The 21,234-nt window shown below is 45.8% G+C and overlaps 1 long non-coding RNA gene across 1 annotated transcript; it reads right to left on the minus strand.

Annotated features, from left to right (window-relative positions):
* Nucleotides 1–3,131: 3,131 nt before the first annotated feature.
* On the minus strand, nt 3,132–20,563 carry LOC140426950 (uncharacterized). Its single transcript, XR_011948354.1, has 2 exons — nt 20,087–20,563; nt 3,132–3,646 (listed from the first exon to the last, which is right to left on the minus strand). It is a non-coding gene; the product is annotated as an uncharacterized lncRNA (long non-coding RNA).
* Between the last annotated feature and the right edge of the window lie 671 nt (nt 20,564–21,234).

A 21,234-nucleotide genomic window follows, 5' to 3' on the forward strand; every position in this document is an offset into this window, starting at 1 on the left:
CAGGGTAGAATGGTCACATGGGATGTGAAACCAACAGTTATTGAGGAGTTTTCAATACCCTCAAGACGAAGGGAAATAATGCAATTTCTTGGCATGAGTGGATTTGATCAAACATTTGTGCAAATGTTTTGTAGCGTGATTGCTCCACTGATGGACTTGCTGAAGAAACGTCAAAACTTTCAGTGGACAACGGACTTTCAACAGGCATTTGACAGCTGAAAGCTGTGATAACCAATGCTCCTGTGTTGGAGAATTACAAGGGACTCTGTGATCAGATTGAACTACAGTATCTGACTTTAAAGAGACATGCCAAGGTGTAGAGAAATGGACGGATCGTGCAGAGACCTTCTTGTTCAAAGAGACTGTCAATCGAGAAGGATTTCAGTTGGAGGAAGAAGAAAAACAAATGGACTATATTATTATACCTGTTTGTGTGTGTTGTTTTGTGAAACGAAAAGTATATTTACTGTGGGCATTTCTTAAAGGATAGTGAAAAGGTGAAAAATGAAACCACCTTGAAGTTGATGGTTTTTTGTTTTTTTCTTGGGGGGAGGTGTCATGAGAATGTCGTTTTAAGAAATGTTTGGCTGCTGATATTACTGCAGTGATGTCAGAGTGTGGGTGGAGCTGTCAGCTTTTTACTTTTGTTTTAGGCAGTTTGCTGCAGGGTGTGTTTTAGTTTCGTTTTCAGAGCTGGATAGCTGCAGTCACAGACAGAAGGTGTATTAGAGTCTCCCTCTGTAATCTAAAGACTGTAAATCGATCCTTTGGTGATTTAAAACTAATAACTGCTCGCAGTCGTGACTTTAACCTGATGTGCTTCTGTTTAAAGGTTTTTTTTAAAGTCTTCTGGATGTTAAAAGGACAGCTTACGGATTACTTAGTGTTGTACTCTTTGGGGGTTGTATTTGAACTAATGGTTGCTAAGATGTTCACTGTTTGTTTTAAAAAGGTTAACTTGAGTTCATAGAATAAACATTGTTTTGCTTTAAAAAATACTTTTTCCATTTCTGCTGTACCACACCTGTCGAGTGGGCCGTGTGCTCCCCATACCACAATCTATTAAAAGTTGTGGGTCAGGTGAACTCCATGATACACTTTGGGGTTCTCTAAACCCTGGCCCATAACAGTGGTGAGAAATAGAATTAAGGGACTGGATTCTCCGCTTTTGAGGTTATGTCCGGAGGAAGTGTCTAGTTTTACAATGAAAAAGTCAGCGCCGCTCCCGCACCGATGCTCCGCCCAGTGGGGGGCTAGAAGCGGTCCCGGATAAAACTCTCAACATAAACGACCGGAGAATTGCCAGGTCCGTGGCCGCTTATAACATGGCGATGACCTGTGGCGGTTGCGCCGTACAGCATGGCGTCGGCCACACACGGACCTGGCCGGCCAAATAGTGTCCCCCTTAACCCCCCCTCGCCACCCCCAGATCACCATCCACCAGTACCCCCCACCCTCTCCAAAGCCCCCCCCCTTTGCCAGCAGCAGAGCTTCCCCCCCCCCCTCCCCTGAGTGTGGTGGCGCTGGACAGTGTCCGCAGCCGCCACGCCGGGTTTACGAAAGCTCAGGCCACATGCAACCTGCGCGGTCGTGAACCCGGCCCATCGGGGGAGGGCCTCAAAGCGATACGCTGACGCCATCGCAACGACGTGCGCCGCGCTCCTGGATGATGCTGATTTGGAGGGGGCGGAGCATCCGAAAAGCACCGCCGGCCCCGATTCTGTTGCAAACGGGGATTCTCCGCCCGATCGCCAAATACGATTTCGGCATCAGGCATCGGAGATTCACACCCAAGGTTTAAGATTGCTGTCTGACCTACTGAGTATTTACAGCATTTTCTGTTTATATTTCAAATTGCCAGAATCTGCAGTATTTTGCTTTTGTATTTGTGGTTGAGGCAAATAGCTCAGACATTTTCAAAATGGGCTGTTGCTGCGCTTAATTATATCATTATGTGGCTCTTTTCCAAATCGGCAGCTCACAAGGCCAAGACCTAATGGTTAAATGGAAGAATGAAATTCGCCAAGAATAACTACATGCTTCCTTCCCAAGAAGCCATCACCTAGTCCAAACTGAATGTCAATAAACATTTTTAAATGGCAAATTTGGATCAATAATACATTCAATTAGTGCCAGTGTCTGCTGTTTACATGGCAGCGGGATTCTCCGGTCCCCCTGCAGTGAACGAAAGTTTTGGCTGCGCACCAAATTTCCCGTCCTCGTTATCAGTGGTAGCCGGTTGGACTTGCAACGGTGAATGAAGCGCCTTTGTGTCTGAACGTTTGGCGCTGTTGATAAACTGAAAAGTTCTAGGCTGGGGTTCTCCGGCCATTCGCTGGCGGCGGGATTCTTTGGTCCTTTGGTCGCGCACCCCCACCTGTGGCTTTTCCAGTGGCGTGGGGTGGCTTCAATGGGAATTCCTATTGACAGTGGCGGGAACCGAGAAACATGTGGCTGGGAGGCCGGAAAATCCCGCCTCTGGTCCCCAAAGCAGTGTTCCTCTTGCTGCTGGGGTTCAGTCACTGAGGAGAAGGAGCGCGGTTGGTGAGAGGTGAGGTTGCATCAGAAGTATGTGACTGGCGGTGGAGGCATTCTCCGGCCTCCAACCCGCGTGTTTCTCGGTAGCAGGCAGCGGTGCGCCATTCACTGGTGGCAGGAGTTCGCCCCACTACCGCTGCTAACGAGGATGGAGAATTTGGGGCTCAGCCAAATCTCCCATTAATTGCAGTGGGATCAGAGAATTCCGCTGCCGCGAACGAACGAAGAATTCTGGCCATGAGTAGGCTCAGCAAGGTGATAGCGGTGGCGAGATCGGCACGGGAGCAGACAGGCGAGAGAGTTAGAGTTAAGCAAACTTAAACCCCCGCAGAAATTTGGGACAAATGTTGTAGGAATGCATGTAATGTTGAACACATAAAGGCTAAACTGCAAGTAAGATGTATTTACCGAATGTCATGTTGTGCATTTATAGCCTTTGCATGATCTAATTGTTGTCTGCTGGAAGCTGCAGCATGAAAAGTATTCTAACAAGGGATTTCATTGCCAGACTAAATATTTACAAATTATTACAATCAAATGTATAAGTTTAACCATATCCAAAAGATCACAACAACAAAACATTTAGTGCAAGATTTTACATTTACATCAAAGTTTTTATTGGGATCAAAAATGGCATGAATTGTATGAATCATACAAAATAGTATATTAGCACAAATAATAGTATATTAGCACCAAATGTGGTTTTCATTAAATGATAGCTGGAAAACAATGTTCAAATTCAATTCACATGTGAACTTGCAGGGTTAAACTGAGCTCATGAATCCAGGTTGCATTAACAAAGCAACATTATGTCGGGACCCTTGAACAATTTGCATGGGAAGCGGACATTGTTTACATATTTTCAAGTTTTAACTGAACATCTATTTTCAATAAAAATGGAGGAAAAGAATGCACAAAACAGTACCATTTCAACGTGAAAAATACTAAGGCTCCTCACCATGGGAGGGGGGGTCACACAGCCTCACACCCCCTTTCCGCCATCTGTCACTTCGCTTGCTTGGGCTTGGCTGCTGCACTCCCTTGCATGGTCCAAGTGTCTCTTTTATTTTCTTAAGAGTTGGTTACTCCGATAATGGAACCTCTGCTGCTGCAAGTACATAGATCAAGTTGATTAGCCTTTACCAGCAAACAATCCTGCTTACAGGGAATGTGAGTCTTATAATTGTAAGTCTGCACTGGCTGATTTTCCGTCCATTTGCATTATGTGAAACTGTAAATTACTGACCAGTACCAAAGTGATATACTTTATAACCGTACCAACTCATGAAATAATTCCTCATGTCTCACCTTGGCTATGGAGTGTAAGTGTAACGAGGACATCATTGTGTCCATTCTCCATTCAAAGTCCCCAGTTCTGCTGGTAAAGGATCCCTGATGATATACTTCTACAAGGGACCCTGCCCCATATCAGATGATAAGGCTGAGAATAGAGCAACCCATTAATGTGGTAAACCTCTTGTTAGATAATGCTTTGCGGTTAATCTGTGTCCCCAGGTGTGAAGAATACCAGTGCCCAGTGCACCACTTTGGCGATTGATTCATTCTTTCCCTGTCTCACCGGCGAAGATCACTAAAGCCGGTTCTCAAGGCAACCAACAAGAGGTTGAGCTTTCAATACTTCCATCAAGTTTCAGGAAATTGTGGTAAGCAGCACAACTGACCATATTACAAGAACGTTGTCACACTTATCCTGACCACCCCGTCATTGGATCTACAACAAGGAGGTACAAAGCAATGGGAATGCATCTCTTCTGTCACTTCAAATAATGCCACAAGTTATCCTAAATGCTTATTCTAAAGCAGCCAGAATGTCTAATAAACACACTCCAACAACTTAATAGCAGCAAGATTCTGAAATTTTCAGGCTCATCAATATTCCCTCCTTGTGGATAAAAATGATAACTGCACCTTGGAATACTGTATGTACCTCAGAGAAAATCCTATTCTAGAAGGTAATCTTAATCCTGTTTAAGGACACTGTTTTAAATAATTAAAATATTGAAGCTATGCTGTTGGTTATTAAAAACAAATAGTCATGAGAATAGGGTAGAGTTTAGAAACTGCATCTGCTCTCCAGCTGAGCTCTTACATAGAATCAGAATAGACCCTGATAAATTATTGTTCTCGCAAAAGTAAATGATGACTCCTAATGCTACGGAATTTAGTGTTGCAGGAGACCTGACAGCTATCTTGTTCATGCTGGTTCTCAGAACTATTCACAGTACCCTTTTACTGCCTTTTAAAAACATTTTCTTCTGCAGTTGGGGGAAGATGAGAGAATTACAGGCACTTTTCAATTTAGAATGACTGAAAACCGTTGTTTTTAGGTTTGTAGTTCAGAAGGAAAAAGTAATCATTATATCAGTTTCCAACTGAAAATAATTTTAAGACTAACTCATTTATAGCTGGCAAACATATGGGTGGTATCTGGTGATGCTAAAGGTTCCATCAAGTCATGTTGTGACCATTTGTTTTGAAAGCAGATGGTAGTGATCAAGAATAAATGACAAGTCAGCATAGGGAAGGATGGATCGTGACAGAGGAGACACTTGTACCGCAGCACATTAGGGTAGGGAATGTGCAATTTTAATTATGGCTGCCTCATAATAAATACACCTTTCTGTCAGGAGCAGAATATCTATTCACTCACCCATCAGACTTTGAAGAATATACTGAAAGCCATTGAAGAGGCGGATCTGTTGCAGGAGGAAGCTTAGCCTGTGTAATGTACATATACATTTTTAACTGATGTTTTATCAGTTAAAGTGATTGATGTTCAAAATATTTAACTCTGAATTTCAGTGCATTACCTTGTTCCACCCCACACCCTTAAAATCATCATCCTCTTACGACTCACTCAAGACCCACACACACATTTCCTCAGTTTCCCTCATCAGCATTGACTTCTCATCCTCAGCAATTTTAATTCATCTTAATTTACCTTGTCCTCTTGGGTTCATTGATCATCATAAGATAATAGCAAATAGGAACAGGACTAGGTAATTCAGCCCATCAAGTCTGCTTTGTCATTGAATGAGATCGTGGCTGATCTGATTGTGGCCTTAACTTACTTTCCTTCCTGTCCATCATAACCCTTATTGATCAAAAATCTGTCAAAATCAGCACCGAACATATTCAATGGCCCAGCCTGCAACCGTTCTCTCTGGAAGATTATTCTTAAGATTAATGATCTTCTGAGAAAATAAATTCCTCCTCATTTCCATCTTAAATGGAAAATCCCTTCATTTTAAAGTGTCCCTTTGTTCTAGGTTCCCGCACAAGGGGAAATATTCCTATCAGCATCAACCCTATCATGCTTCCTCAGAATCTTTTATGTTTCAATAAGATCACCATTATATTTCAACAAGATCACCTTTATGTTTCAATATGATGACCTCTTTGAAACTCCAATGAGTCAACGTGCTCAATCTTTCCTCAAGAGTCAAATCCTTCGTCTAGTGAATTGTTTCCAAAGCAAATATATCCATTCTTAAGTAAGGAGCGGCACAGTGGTTAGCACTGCTGCCTCTCAGTGCCAGAGACCAGTGTTCGATTCTGGCATTGGGTGACTGTGTGGAGTTTGCACATTCTCCCTGTGTCTGCGTGGGCTTCTTCCGGGCACTCTAGTTTCCTCCCACAGTTCAAGGATGTGCAGGTTAGGTGGGGTTATGGGGTTACCGGGGTAGGGCGGGGGAGTGGGCCTAGGTAGGGTGCTCTTTCAGAGGGTTGGTACTGACTCAAATGGCTTCCTTCGACACTGTAGAGATTATATGGAAGGAGACCAAAACTGTAAACAGTATTCTAGATACAGCCTTACCATTGCCCTGAACAGTTGTAGCAAGACTTCCTTACTCTCCATCCCCCCCTGAAAGAAAGGCTGATATTCCACTTGCCTTCCTAATTAGTGGATTTTCACAGTAACTTCATTCAAGTATTAATGTAAGCCTACTTGAGACACAAATAAATATTATTATTAATTACTTGCTGTACCTGCATGCTAATCTTTTGTGATGCATGTACAAGGACATCCAGATCACCCTGTGCCACAGCATTTTGCAGTGTCTCTCCTTTTCTATTCTTCCTGCCAAAGTGGGCAACCTCATATTTTTCCACGTTATACTCTATCTGCCACATTTTTGCCAACTCACTAAAGCTGTCAATATCCCTTTGCCGAACCTCACATGTTCTCCTACCTACCTTTCTATCATCAGCAAATTTGGCCATAATGCATTGGTCCCTTCATCTAAGTTATTAATGTAGGTGTAAATAGCTGAGGCCTCAGCCTTGATTCCTGCGGTACTCCACCAGTTACAGTTTGTCAATGTGAAAATGATCTATTTATCTTGTCCGCCTAATTCCTATTTGTTAGCAACCCCCTATCCATGGTAATATATTATCCCAACACCATGAATTTTTATCTTGTGTAGTACCTTATTGTATGCCTTTCCAAATCCAAATGCATTACATCTATTGGTTCCTCTTTGTCTAACTTGCTTTTTAAACCCTCAAAGAACTCTAATAAATTTGTCAAACACAATTTCCCTTTCACAAAATCACATTGACTGCCTGATTGAATTATGATTTTCTAAACCTCCTTCATAATGGATTCTTGCATTTGCCCAATGACAGATGTTAGACTAACTGGTCTAGTTTCCTGTCTCCCTCCTTTCTCGAATAGTGATTTTACATTTGTGGTTTTCCAATCTGCTGGGATCTTTCCAGACTCAAGGGAATTTTAGAAGATTACACTGAATTCACCCACTATCACTGCAACCACTTGGTCTAAGTCCAAGGGAGTTGTCAGCCTATAGTTGTATTAATTTTCCTAATGATTGTTTTAAGTTGCTATCACACTTTTACATAGATCAAAGACTAATTAAGGCCGTTGGTACATCAAACCAAAAATGTAGGTTTTACATTAACTAACAAAACCAAAATATATCCTATGAATTGCTTTTGCTCTATGCCATGTTGCCAGTGGATATCTAGCATTACAGAACCAGTCCCAACATCACTCCGAGCTGTCCTGCAAGAGTTATCTCTCCCTACCACAGCAGGTTGAAACTTCCAGTGTCCTTGGGCAATAATTGCAACTTGCCAGAATTTTCCCAGCCATAATTATCACCAGCAAATTATATCCCTTCAGATTCGCTTTTTTCCCTGTCCTGATGATTCAGGATTCCAGAAATGCCTGTATCTGACCCCTTTAGACGTTTAGTTAGCTGTTTTTCTATTGAGAGCTTTACTTCCTCTCTCCACCATTTCTTTAAAAAAAAATGTTTATTAAGGTATTTGCAAAATGTTTATAACAATAACAAAAACAATAACATTGACATGGCGTGGGTTAGCCCTGCTGCTTCATGGCGCTGAGGTCCCAGGTTCGATCCCGGCCCTGGGTCACTGTCCGTGTGGAGTTTGCATATTCTCCCCGTGTTTGCGTGGGTTTCGCCCCCACGACCCAAAGATGTGCAGGTTAGGTGGATTGACCACGCTAAATTGCCCCTTAATTGAAACAAATGAATTGGGTACTCTAAATTTATAGAAAAACAAAACAAAACATTGACATGGTAAAATAAACATTTTCCCACCCGACCCAATCTTCACACACCTCAACCATCTAACACCTATCCACCCCCCCCCCCCCCCCCCGCTTCTGCTGACATTTTCATTTTCCCCGAGAAAATCAACGAACGGCTGAAACCTCCGAGAGAACCTTAACATTGACCCTCTTATGGCAAACTTTATTTTCTCGAGAATGAGAAACCCAGCCGTCTCCGGGCTACTAGGGAGGCAAAGGCCAGGATTTCAGCCTCTTTCACTCCCTGCACTCCCGGCTCTTCCGACACTCCAAAGATCGCTACCTCCGGACTCGGCACCACCCGTGTTTTTAGCACCGTGGACATTGCCTTCGCAAATCTCTGCCAAAACCCTCTGAGCTTCGGGCATGCCCAGAACATGTGGACATGGTTTGCTGGGGTTCCCGCGCACCTCACACATCTACCTTCTACCCCGAAAAACTTGTTCATCCTCGCCGCCGTCATGTGTGCCCGGTGGACCACCTTAAATTGTATTCGGCTAAGCCTGGTACATGAAGAGGAGGAATTGACCCTGCTTAGGGCGCCCGCCTTGAACTCTCCACCTAGCTCATCCCACTGGCCCTTAAGCTCCTCCACCGGGATTTCCTCCGCCTCCAACAGCTCCTGGTAAATATCCGACTCCTCACCCTCCCCACCCAGGTACCAGAAACTACTCTATCCTGTATCCCCCGTGGCGGCAGCAGCCGAAAGGCCGGCACCTGCTTTCTCAGGAAGTCTCACACTTGCAAATATCTAAAACCATTCCCTGGCGGCAGTTTTAATTTATCCTCCAGCGCCTTAGAATCATAGAATTTACAGTGCAGAAAGAGGCCATTCGGCCCATCAAGTCTGCACCGGCTCTTGGAAAGAGCACCCTACCCAAGGTCCACACCTCCACCCTAACCCCAGAACCCAGTAACCCCACCCAACACTAAGGGTAATTTTGGACACTAAGGGCAATTTAGCATGGCCAATCCATCTAACCTGCACATTTTTGGACTTTGGGAAGAAACCGGAGCACCCAGAGGAAACCCACGCAGACACGGGGAGAATGTGCAGACTCCGCACAGACAGTGACGCAAGCCGGGAATCGAACCTGGGACCCTGGAGCTGTGAAGCAATTGTGCTAACCACTATGCTACCGTGCTGCCCTTCAAGCTGGGAAAGCTCCCATCTATAAACAAATCCCCCATCCTTCTAATTCCTGTCCTCTGACAGCTCTGGAACCCGCCATCCAGCCTGCCCGGTGCAAACATGTGGTCGTTGCAAATCGGGGTCCAGACCGACGCACCTTCCACCTTTTTATACCTCCTCCATTGCCCCCAGATCCTCAGTGCCGCCACTACTACCGGACTTGTGGAGTATCGAGCCGGTGGGAACGGCAGAGGTGTCGTTACCAATGCTCCCAGACTGGTGCCTTTACATGACGCCGCCTCCAACTGCTCCCATGCCGACCCCTCCCCCATTACCCACTTCTTAATCATGGCTATATTAGCCGCCCAGTAGTAGTTGCAGAAGTTCGGCAGCGCCAACCCACCCTCCCCCCGACTACGCTCCAACCACATTTTCTTCACCCGTGGGGTTTTATTCGCCCACACAAAGCCCGAGATGATCTTGTTCACCCGCGTGAAAATGGCCTTAGGGATGAAGGTGGGGAGGCACTGAAAGACAAACAGAAATCTGGGGAGGACTGTCATTTTCACGGTCTGTACGCTCCCCGCCAGTGACAATGGGAGCATGTCCCATCTCTTAAAGTCCCCTTCCATTTGCTCTACCAACCGGGATAGATTAAGCTTATGCAGTGCCTCCCATTTCCGAGCTACTTGGATTCCCAGATAGCGAAAGCTCTTCCCTACCATTCTAAGCGGCAGCTCTCCCAGTCTCTCCTCCTGCCCTGTAGCCTGAATCACGAACATCTCGCTCTTCCCCATGTTCAATTTATACCCCGAAAAACTGCCAAATTCCCCCAAGACCCGCATAACCTCCCGCATCCGCTCCAGCGGGTCCGAAATGTACAAAAGCAAATCGTCCGCGTAGAGCGAGACCCGGTGCTCCACGCCCCCCCAAACCAGCCCCTGCCAGATCCTTGAAGCTCTTAGCGCCATGGCCAGTGGCTTTATAGCTAGAGCAAACAATGACGGGGAGAGGGGGCACCCTTGCCTCGTCCCTCGATGTAATTTAAAATACCCCGACCTCAGCCGGTTCGTACGCACGCTCGCTAGAGGCGCCTGGCAGAGTAACCGCACCCAGCCAATAAAGCCCTCACCAAACCCAAATCTTCCCAGCGCCTCCCACAGGTACTCCCACTCCACCCGATCTAAAGCCTTCTCCGCATCCATAGCTACCCCCACCCGTCCGTCTCTCCTCTTTCTGAGGACATCATAATAACATTTAAAAGCCTCCGAACGTTGGCCTTGAGTTGCCTGCCCTTAACGAATCCCGTCTGGTCTTCCCCTATCACCCCCGGAACGCAGTCTTCTATCCTTGTGGCCAATATCTTAGCCAACAACTTGGCATCCACATTCAAAAGCAAGATCAGCCTATATGACCCGCACTGCTCAGGATCCTTCCCCCGTTTAAGAATAAGTGAAATCGAGGCATGCAACATTGTCGGGGGGTGGGGGGGGGATTCCATTCTCTCTAGCCTCGTTAAATGTCCTCACCAGCAGTGGGCTCAATATCTCTGAGAACTTCTTATAAAATTCCACCGGGTAGCCATCCGGCACCGGAGCTTTACCCTCCAGCCCCTCATTAAACCCCCCCCCCCCCCCCTTTACCTTCCTCAACTGTTCCACTGCTTTCCCTATGGTCAACAACTGAAACTCTGCCTGGAACTTCCGCCGCTCCCTCAGGAGCCCCGCACCCGGGGCCTCTGCGTATCTCCTATCCACCCGGAGTATCTCCTCCACTAATTTCTCCCTCTCCGCCCGTTCCCCCTTTTCCCTGTGAGACCGAATCGAAATTAGTTCCCCTCTAACAACCGTCTTCAGAGCTTCCCAAACCGTCGCTGCAGATACCTCTCCGGTGTCATTTGTTTCCAGGTAGTTCTGGATGGACTTATTCACCCGCCCGCAGACTGCTTCATCCGCTAGCAACCCCGCATCTAGTCTCCATAACGGACGTTGCCCTCTCTCCTCACTAACCCGTAAATCCACCCAATGCCGGGCATGATCCGACACTGCAATTGCCGAGTATTCCGTCCCCGCCACCTTCGGTATTAGCGCCCTGCTCAGAACAAAAAAGTCAATACGAGAGTATACCTTGTGGATGTGAGGAAAAAAAGAAAACTCCTTTGCCCTCGGCCGTGTAAACCTCCATAGGTCTATACCCCCCATCTGTACCATAAAGCCCTTCAATTCCTTTGCCACAGCTGGCCTCCTCCCTGACCTGGCTATTGACTGGTCCAATTCCGGATCAATGACTGTGTTAAAGTCCTACCCCCCCCCCCCCCCCCCCCCCCCCCTCAAATGCCTCTCACTTACTAATCAAAATTGCTACCCCCCTGGTCTTTGAGTCCAGCCCTGAGTGGAACACCTGGTTAACCCATCCCTTCCTCAATGTCGTCTGGTCTATGACCTTAAGATGTGTCTCTTGTAGCATTGCCACGCCTGCCTTCAGTTCCCTTAGATGCGCAAACACGCGAGCCCTCTTGACCAGCCCATTCAGTCCTCTCACGTTCCACGTAATGAGCCTGGATGGGGGCTTCCACTCCCCCCCCCCCACGCCCCGCCCCCTCCCGCCGACTAGCCATCGCCCTTTTTAGGCCAGCTCCGAGCCCGCGCCCCCTGCTTCCCTGAACACTCCCATGAGCAGCAGCCGTTCCCTACTTCCCATTTATTCCCCGACAATAGTTCCGCCCCTGTCAGCAAAGCAGCCTCTCCCCCCTTCCCCCCCCCCCCCAACTGCACCAGAAACCTCATACCCCAGATTGCTCACCCCCCACTGCGCTTCGAGAGTCAGGTGAACCATGCTGACCCCGATAACCCCCGCCCCTGCCGCCAAACAGTCTGTCTCCCTATTTTTCGAACCTCTCCCCCACCACATGAATAAACCTTTTAACAGCATCAAATTCCCCAGTATGTAAACAGCAGCAAAAAAAAAAAACCCAAAAGACAAAATTAACATAAACCAGTAGAGAGACAGTCACTTAAAACAAAACCGAGTCTCTCGAAGAATAGCTCTAACTTCAAGACTCCCTCCCCCCCACATCAAATCCCTGCAAGACAAAGCACCCTCCAACCATCACCACAGCCCCTTATTTCACCCAGAACGACATAAAATATATTTTCTTTTAAAAAACCAGTACAGTATTATGAACCACCGCTACAAAACTTCCCCACAGCTTAAATGTCCTTCAAATCGTCTCCAGCTTCTTTTCTTTAATGAATGTCCATACACGTCCGGCGTCTCAAAATAAAAGTTCCGTTCCTCATGTGTAACTCACAGCCGCGCTGGGTACAGCATCCTGAACTTCACCCCCTTCTTGAAGAGGGTCGCCTTTCCCGAGTGAACCCAGCCCGTCTCTTGGCCAACTCCGCTCCCAGGTCCTGATAAATTCGCAACTCACAGTTCTCCCACTTGCTGCTCCGTTCCTTCTTGGCCAACGCAAAACGTGTTCCTTATCCGTAAAACGGTGAAAACGAACCACCATTGCCCTCGGCGGGTCATTCGCCCTGGGCCTCCTCACGAGGGCTCTGTTCATTCCATCCACCTCCAGGGGCCGAGGGAACGCCCCAGCCCCCATCAACTTCTCCAGCATGTTCGTCACAAATGCCCTCGCATCCGATCCCTCACTGCCTTCAGGGAGGCGGATGGCAGGGCAGGTTAAATGACAAAGGTTTTCATGGTACGAAAGGAAAATTAGTGGTAATGATTGTAGTAAAGAAACAGAGTGGATATGAATAGCAGGGTAATGAATAGCTGTGCCCTAAAGGTCCTAAAGCAAAAACACGAAAAACAAAATTAAAATCAGCACATGCAAAAAGAAACAAAAAAAAAATTGGAGTCAGAGTTTGTGGTCTGAAATTGTTGAACTCAGTGTTGAGCCCAGACGAGTACCTACTAGAAAGAAGTACGTGGAAATCACTGCTTCATCTGGATGAAATGTTTGGGACTTTGGTGGTGAGGAGAGAGTAAGCTTCTGCATAGTTAGGTGCCTTGAGAGACACATTGTTGGGGGGTGATTGAGGAATGGACCAGGATGTCGAAGAAAGGTGCCTACTGAATGCTGATAGGCGATGCGAGAGAAGGGGAAGATGTATCTGGTGGTGGCATCATGCTGGGAGTCGGCGAAATGGGATGATTTGTTTGATGTAAAGACTGGTGAGGAAGAAGGTGAGGACAAGGGGAACTTGGGCTGGATTATCCATTTCAACAGCTCAACGAAGAATCCGCGGAAGGTTTACGAGGGAAAAATCTGCGCCCACCCCTCACCGATTCCGGGACCGGTGAGGGGCTAGCAGCAGCGCCGGGTGAAACTCCTCGTTCCCATGCCGGGAGAATGGCCGGGTCCCAGGCCGCGCATGCGCATGGTTGACGACTTGTAGCAGTCGCGCCGCACAACATGGCGCTGGTTGTGCGCGGACCCGACCCGCCATCCACGACCCCACAGGCCAACCCCCACCAGTCCCCCCAGCCCTCGCACAAGTCCCCCCCTCCCCCCCCGGCCAGCAGCACAGATTCCAGTCAAGTGTGGTGGTGCTGGACACAGTCCGCAGTTGCCACACCGAGTTCCCGACTGCTGAGACCACATGTGTCCCGTGCTGTCGGGAACTCAGCCTATCAGGGGTGGAGCATCATGGGAGGGCCGGTCGATGACGCGCCAACGACGTTACAACGGTGTGTGACGCGATGATGCCATTTCCGAGAGGAGCGGAGCATGGCTGACCGGCGTCAAACTGGCGCCAGCCCCAATTTGGGCGTCAGAGTTGATTCTCCGCCTGATCGCCGATTACGATATCGGCGTCGAGCAACGGAGAATCCCACCCCTTATCTTTGTTTTGGGAGGGATGGGAAGGAGTGAGGGCAGAAATGTGGGAAATAGGTTGGACATGGTTGATGACCCTGTCAATTGCAGTGGGTGAATCCTTGGCTGTGAAAAAAAGAAGACATATCAGAAGTGCCCTTGTGGAAGGTTGCATCATCAAAACAGATGCTTTGGAGATGGAGGTACTGGGAGAATAGAATGGCATCTACACAGGATAGAGGATGTGAGGAAGTATAGTCAAGGTAATTGTGGAAATCAGTCAGCTTATAATGAATATTGGCAGATAGCCTGCTCCCAGAAATGGAGATGGAGGCAAGAGAAGAGTTGGAGATGAAACATTTGAAGGTGAGAGAAGGGTGGAAATTACAAGCAAATTTGATTATGTTTTCCAGTTACTGGAAGCAGCCCACCACAGTACCAAGCAATGTCAGCAAAAACTGTCTGCAGTTTAATGTAGTTGAGTTTACCAACATTTCATAGCAGCAATGGCAGAGAAATTGATTGTCAGAGAGGTGACAGGATGACTCTGGTAATATACTGTTCTCCAGCTCCTCCCAATGCTCCTTGTATTTTTGCCTGTTGTGGAACCCCACATCAACCTCCATTTCAACACAACTGAAACTTTACATGCTTTATTTTCTTCTTAATGCCGCATCGGAAAACATTTTAAAAATAAATAAATTTAAAGTACCCAATTCATTTCTTCCAATTAAGGGGCAATTTAGCGTGGCCAATCCACCTACCCTGCACAGCTTTGGGTTGTGGGGGCGAAACCCATGCAAACATGGGGAGAATGTGCAAACTGAACACGGACAGTGACCCAGGGCCAGAATCAAACCTGGGACCTCGGCGCTGTGAGGCAGCAGTGCGCCACCGTGCTGCCCTTGCATCGGAAACCGTAACTATTCTGGACTTGCTGAGAGCAGGGAGCAGCACTAATACAGTCATCGACGTAACAGAATAAGAGTTGAGAGGCCCTGGATCAAGGTCAGCATAGCAGGAACTCACCAAGGCTTCTCAGAAAGCACCTTCCAAACCTACGATCACTGCCATTTGGAAGGACAAGTACAGCAGACAAACTGTAGCACCACCACCTGCAAGGCCCCCTCCAAGCTACTTACCATTCTGACTTGGAACTATATTGTCATTGCTGGGTCAAAATCCTGGACTCCCCTGCCTAACAGCACTGTGGATGTACTTGTACCAGAGGGACTGCAGCAGTTCAAGAAGGCAGCTCACCATCACGTTCTCAAGTGCAATTAGGGATGGGTAATAAATGCTGGCCCAGCCAACGATGTCCACATCCCATGAAGGAATGATAATTTAAAAATAGCTAGAACCCATGTGTGTACCCATAGGAACACCTTTTATTTAGAGCAAATGAGATGAATTATCGAAAAATTGTTCAATGAGAGAACAAGTTCAGCCAGACGGAGGAGGGTGGTTGCTTGAGCTCTCAGACCTCTGGAGGGGATGGAAATATCGAGATTAGATGTCCTCGCCTTCCACCCCACCAGCTTCCGCATCCGATGGATCATCCTCCACTATTCCCGCCACTTCCACCGCAATGCCACCAGCAGTCACACCTTCCCTTCCCCATAACAATCAGCAAAACAGTCTGTCCATTCATCCGTGACATCCTGGTCCACTCCTCAATCATCCCCAATAATCTCATGCAAATGCAGGAGATGTAACTCCTGACCTTTTAACTCCTCTCTCCTACTGTTCAAGGCTCCAAACATTCCTTCTAGGTAAAGCACGTGAACTTCTTTCAATTTATTATACTGCATTCGCTCACAATGCAGTCTTGGGAGATCGAAGGTAGATTTTTTAAGGGGCAATTTAGCATGGCCGATCCACCTACCCTGCACATTTTTGGGTTGTGGGGGTGAGATTAATGCTGACACGGGGAGAATGTGCAAACTCCACACGGACAGTGACCCGGGGCTGGCCCCGAACCTGGGTCCTCGGTGCCGTGAGGCAGCAGTGCTAACCTCTGCGTCACCGTATCGCCCTCTGAACATAGCTTTGTGGAGTATCTCCACTCAGTCTGGAAGCATGACCCAAGCTTCCAGTTATCTGCCCTTTTAATTCTCTATCTTGTTCCTTGGCCTGCTGATGTGTTGCAAAGAAGTTAAATGCAATGTTGAAGAATGGCACCTCATCTTTTAGCCATCTGGGCTGAACATTGAGTTCAACAATTTCAGACGGTAATCCCTGTCGCGTATTTTTTTAAATTTGTTTTTACGTATGCAGATCTTAATCTTATTTTTGCTTTTGGACACAACTATTCATTATTCTGCTATTCACATCACCTCTCGCCAAATCTTTTTGTTTCTTTACAACAACTATTGCTACTCCCTTTGCCTTTTGTACCTTGAAATAGTTTGCATATAACCTCTTTCAATCCACCATATCTCAAACTCTCCCTTTTGCTCATCCTGCCAGACCCCCCCCCCCCCCCCCCCACACTTTTCACTTGAACAAAACTACTACATTTCTATCTTCTTTCAGTTCTGATGAAAGGTACTTGACCTGAAACATCAACTGTTTCTCGCTTCAAAGAGGCTCACTGTCCTGAGATAGAATCATAGAATCAACAGTGCAGAAGGAGGCCATTTGGCCCATCGAGTCTGCAGCTGTCCTTGGAAAGAGTACCCTACTTAAGCTTCCTCCCATCCCAATAATGCAGTAACCCGACCTAACCTTTTGGACACTAAGGAGCAATTTAGCATGGCCAATCCACCTAACTTGCACATCTTTGGACTGTGGGAGGAAACCAGAGCACCCGGAGGAAACCCACGCAGACATGTGGAGAAAGTGCAAACTCCACACAGACAGTCACTCGAGGCTGGAATTGATCCTTGGAGCTGTGAGGCAGCAGTGCTTACCACTGTACCACCGTGCCACCCCACTGTGAACAATGATAAAACTACTAGCCGCCACCACCATGGGTTTCTGTTTCAGTTTCACTTCCATGGCAACCAGACCACATTTGTATTTCTCTGAACTAAGCTGTTTATCAGGAATTCTGTTTCACCTTAAGTTAAAGATTCCCACTTGCCATGAACACACAGCGATTTTAGGCTAGGGTGGGCAGGTCCTTGACTTCCCCTAACTGTACCCTTAAATGGCCAATTAATGACCGTTTCCTGCCCTGTCTCAATTTTTAGGTTGGTGGGAAGATTGATCCTCCTTGGGGGCAGCCCGAAATAGAATTAAGTTGCACCTCAGGTGAAGTGGAGGGGGTATCAGAAACCTCCTTCTCCCTTCTGAAGTTGGGCACCCCCCTTAAGGTCCAGTGACCTCAGTATACTCAGCCCTTAGGCAAGACTTCTTGGACACATGAAGGCTTTCTTCTGGATCTGGTAGGATATCATCTGCAGAACTGGACAACATTTTACCAACATTGTTGAGATGCAGGATAATTGAACGACAAGGTGAATGAAGACTTTTCAATGAAAAACTGATCCAAAAGAAAAGAATGAAGCGAATCGAACTTTGGACTCTCTGGAATTAGAAGAGAAGAACTCAGGACACTATGAGGAACGTGTTGCTCCCTTGACAGTATCCGGGAAGAAGCTTCAGAAGAGGAATGATCTTCAACTCCAGGGAAGACTGTGATAACTATCAAAAGCTGAAACGGCATTGAAGATCTGAGATTTATTTCAATGAACTTATACAACAAAGGGGGGGGGGGGGGGAGAAAGACCAACTTCGTTTAAGTATGCCAGGAAAATAAGAGATGATTTCAGTGATATTTTTTTTGGGGCCACATACTTTCTGTCGGCAGTGATGAAAGACTCACGCTTCGCTCTGCACAAACTTGCTCCACTACGAGCAATGGGAAGAATTGCTGAGAGTATGGAGACAAGACAGACTCACCTTTTGTAATGAGGTGAACTTCTTGTGGATAATTAACTTTTGAGACAAAGTTGCTGTACAGGATTCTGCAGCTGCAGAAGTGCTATTGATTCTGCTGCAGCTTCTGAGCTGATCTCCAACTCTGAAGAGAAGACTTGCAGTTGGGACTGGAGTATGAATGCCTGTTGACTTTCACCCTGGGAAGGTACCAGCTCTCTGTCAGTGTTTGGAGTTGTGGTAACTTGAGACCAAAAAGCAGGTAGTCGAATGTTGTTTAAAAGAAGGAACTTTGTTATGTAAACAAATAATGAAGTTTGACAATAACAGTAACTCAGCAGAACAGTAGTAACAGTACTAACTATGAAAACAGGAGAACTAGTAAAACAGGTCTTGCAGACTGAAAAATCTGCCAAAGTCCGCTCACGCCCCAAATCCTGAACAGACACCAGAGAAACATAGGAAAAAGGCTTATAAGAACACTCTGCACTCAAAATTACACTCTATAACACCGCCCCTCCCCTAAATTTCAACCCCCATCAGGACAGAAATACAATGACAGTAATGTCGTAACTATATGCCAGTCTGTCCGGAGTTTAGCAATTGTATTGCGGCCTACACTATATCACTAGTGAATCTTGTAACAGTTGATCTGGAATCATAGGTAGATTGAGAATCTGAACATGAACTTTCCTCTTCCACTCCCCCAGCAGAGTGAACTGGCATACCTGGACGCACAGAAACCACTTCCTAATGAACGCCCACTGAAGCATAACCATCTGCCATGTTCTCTGTACCGATTGCTCACTTTGAAACTTCACCTGACTCTGAGTCATAACGTAGGCGAATATGGTCTTGGTGTCTGCCAACAACTCTTCCATGTTGCAGTCTAAAGACACAAGATTCTGGACAACTTTGATTTAAAATTACTCCTGGTAACCTCCTCTGTTTACTACCAAAGTTCCTCATGTAAATCTGATCATCAGGTTTGAACTGAGAAAGTACCATTATTACGATCCCAGACCAGACCCCAACAGTGGCGAGGATACTGGACCAAAACCCCAATGTTTTTCATTTATTTTGTAAGACTGTGCAGAAAGAATACTTCGTTCCTGGAGTGATTGCACGAAGAAATATAAACAAAACTTTATTATTAACATAATATTAAACTCTTTAACATCACATAGGTACATAGGTATTAGGGGCAGAAGTAGGTAATTCAGCCCTTCGAGCCTGCTCCGCCATGCAATCAGATCATGGCTGATCTCTTCCTGGTCTCAAATCCACCTCTTTGCCTGTTCTCCATATCCCTTTAACCCGAAAATAGCTTACAATTACACCTTTAACTCAATACAATAAATAATTACTATCTCTTTACAACAAGAAAGAAGAAAACATAAAACTTTCAAACCATCCTACGTTCCAACGGCACAGAGTAATACTTGCTTTCAAGAATAGATTTGGTTCCTGTTAGATTCCCTGCAGACTCTGGGTGGATATCTTCAAAAGGTTGTTTCAACTGGCTTGTTTCAGCTCCTTCCTTGTCCTCTGAGATGTCTGCACTGCCTTAAAACATATTCTCTTTTTTTTAAACTATCCTACTGTGAGAACAAAATACTTTACTTGTGGTCTAAAGGGTAACTAGATCAGCATTCAACTCAAAATGTCTGAAAGCCTTAGTTCCACACAGCAATGGCATCATCTCCACAAGTCACAAAACAAATTAATTCCCCAGGCTGAAAACACATTAACTCCTCAGGGACCCCCCCCCCCTCCAGTCAAACAACAGTGCATTAACCCAGGCTTTTACGATGGTTAATTTCACCTCTGGCTCCTAAAAGCTTTCTGGTCTTGCAAAACAAGGTTCTTTTAAAAACATGACTACTGCAGTCAAACACACTTTAACCCAAGCTTTTAACCCTTAAATTGCCAAATGTTTATCATCCAATATAGCGACAATCCTGCATTTGTCACACAATGCCCCCCCTTTAAAAAAGGAACCAGCAATATAAATAAATGGCTTCATTTTTCCAAAGCCATTTTAACTCTAAACATTTGTCATGATTAAACAAACTTATACTACATAAGATATGTATAATTTTACATTTTAAACCTGCAAATGTAAACGGGTATAGTCCATTTCAGTCTTTCATTTCCACTTCCGAATGTTCCAGTCTTCTCATACGTCACAGTTGTGATAAACCATCAGCAATCACATTTTCCCTTCCTGTTACATGTAGAATTCTTAATTTAAATGGCTGTAACAATAATCTCCATCTGAACAGTCTTGCATTTGGATGTTTCAACTTGTCCAAAAACTTTAATGGATTATGTTCTGTATTACAATTATCGCCGATGAATTGTTACTAACATAAATGTCAAAATGTTTCCAAGCCAATACCAAACTCAGTGTCTCCTTCTCGATGGTCAAATATTTATTTTGATGAATATTTAGTTTCCGAGAAAAATAACCAATAAGTCTTTAGATTCTTTCATCGTCTTCCTGTAACAGTACAGCACCAACACCACATCATTGACATCAATTGCCACCTTAAATTGCTTGGCATAATTAGGTGTCAACACTGGTGCAATGGTTAACACAGTCTTCAGATTATCGAATGCCTCCTGACATTCCGACGTCTTGTGCTTTTCTTTTTGTGCTTTTTCAGAAGTTCAGTCAGTGGAGCAAACACGCTGCTAAAGTTTGGCACAAATTTCCAGTAGAAACCACTCATGCCTAGAAATCTCAGAACTTCTCTCCCCGTTGATGGTATTGGTAACTCTCGAATAGCTTTCCTTTTCACATTTAGTGGGGCCATCTGACCAAGTCCAATTGTATGGCCTGATAATATGACTTGAGCTTCCACAAATTCACTTTTAGCCAAATTTACCACTAATCCAGCCTCCTGTAGTTGATCAAATAATGATTTTCATTGTTCCAAATGCTCCTTCCCCGTTTGACTGAACAACGCCAAATCGTCAATGCACACCCTACAGAAATTACCTTGTTGATTAATCTTTGGAATGTTGCTGGCACATTCCTTGTTCCAAATGGTATGACTTTAAATTGATACAGACCTTTTGGCGTCATAAAAGCCAAAACTTTCTTTGTCCTGTCTGATATCCTTTAACTAAATCAAGTTTGGTAATAAAATTTGCTTGTTCCACCTTTTCAATAGTCTTCCAAACGAGGAACAGGATGCGAATCCGACTTCGTAACTGCATTGACATTTCTATAGTCCACACACATAT

This window comes from Scyliorhinus torazame, chromosome 7 (assembly GCF_047496885.1).
Source record: "Scyliorhinus torazame isolate Kashiwa2021f chromosome 7, sScyTor2.1, whole genome shotgun sequence".
Lineage (NCBI taxonomy): Eukaryota > Metazoa > Chordata > Chondrichthyes > Carcharhiniformes > Scyliorhinidae > Scyliorhinus > Scyliorhinus torazame.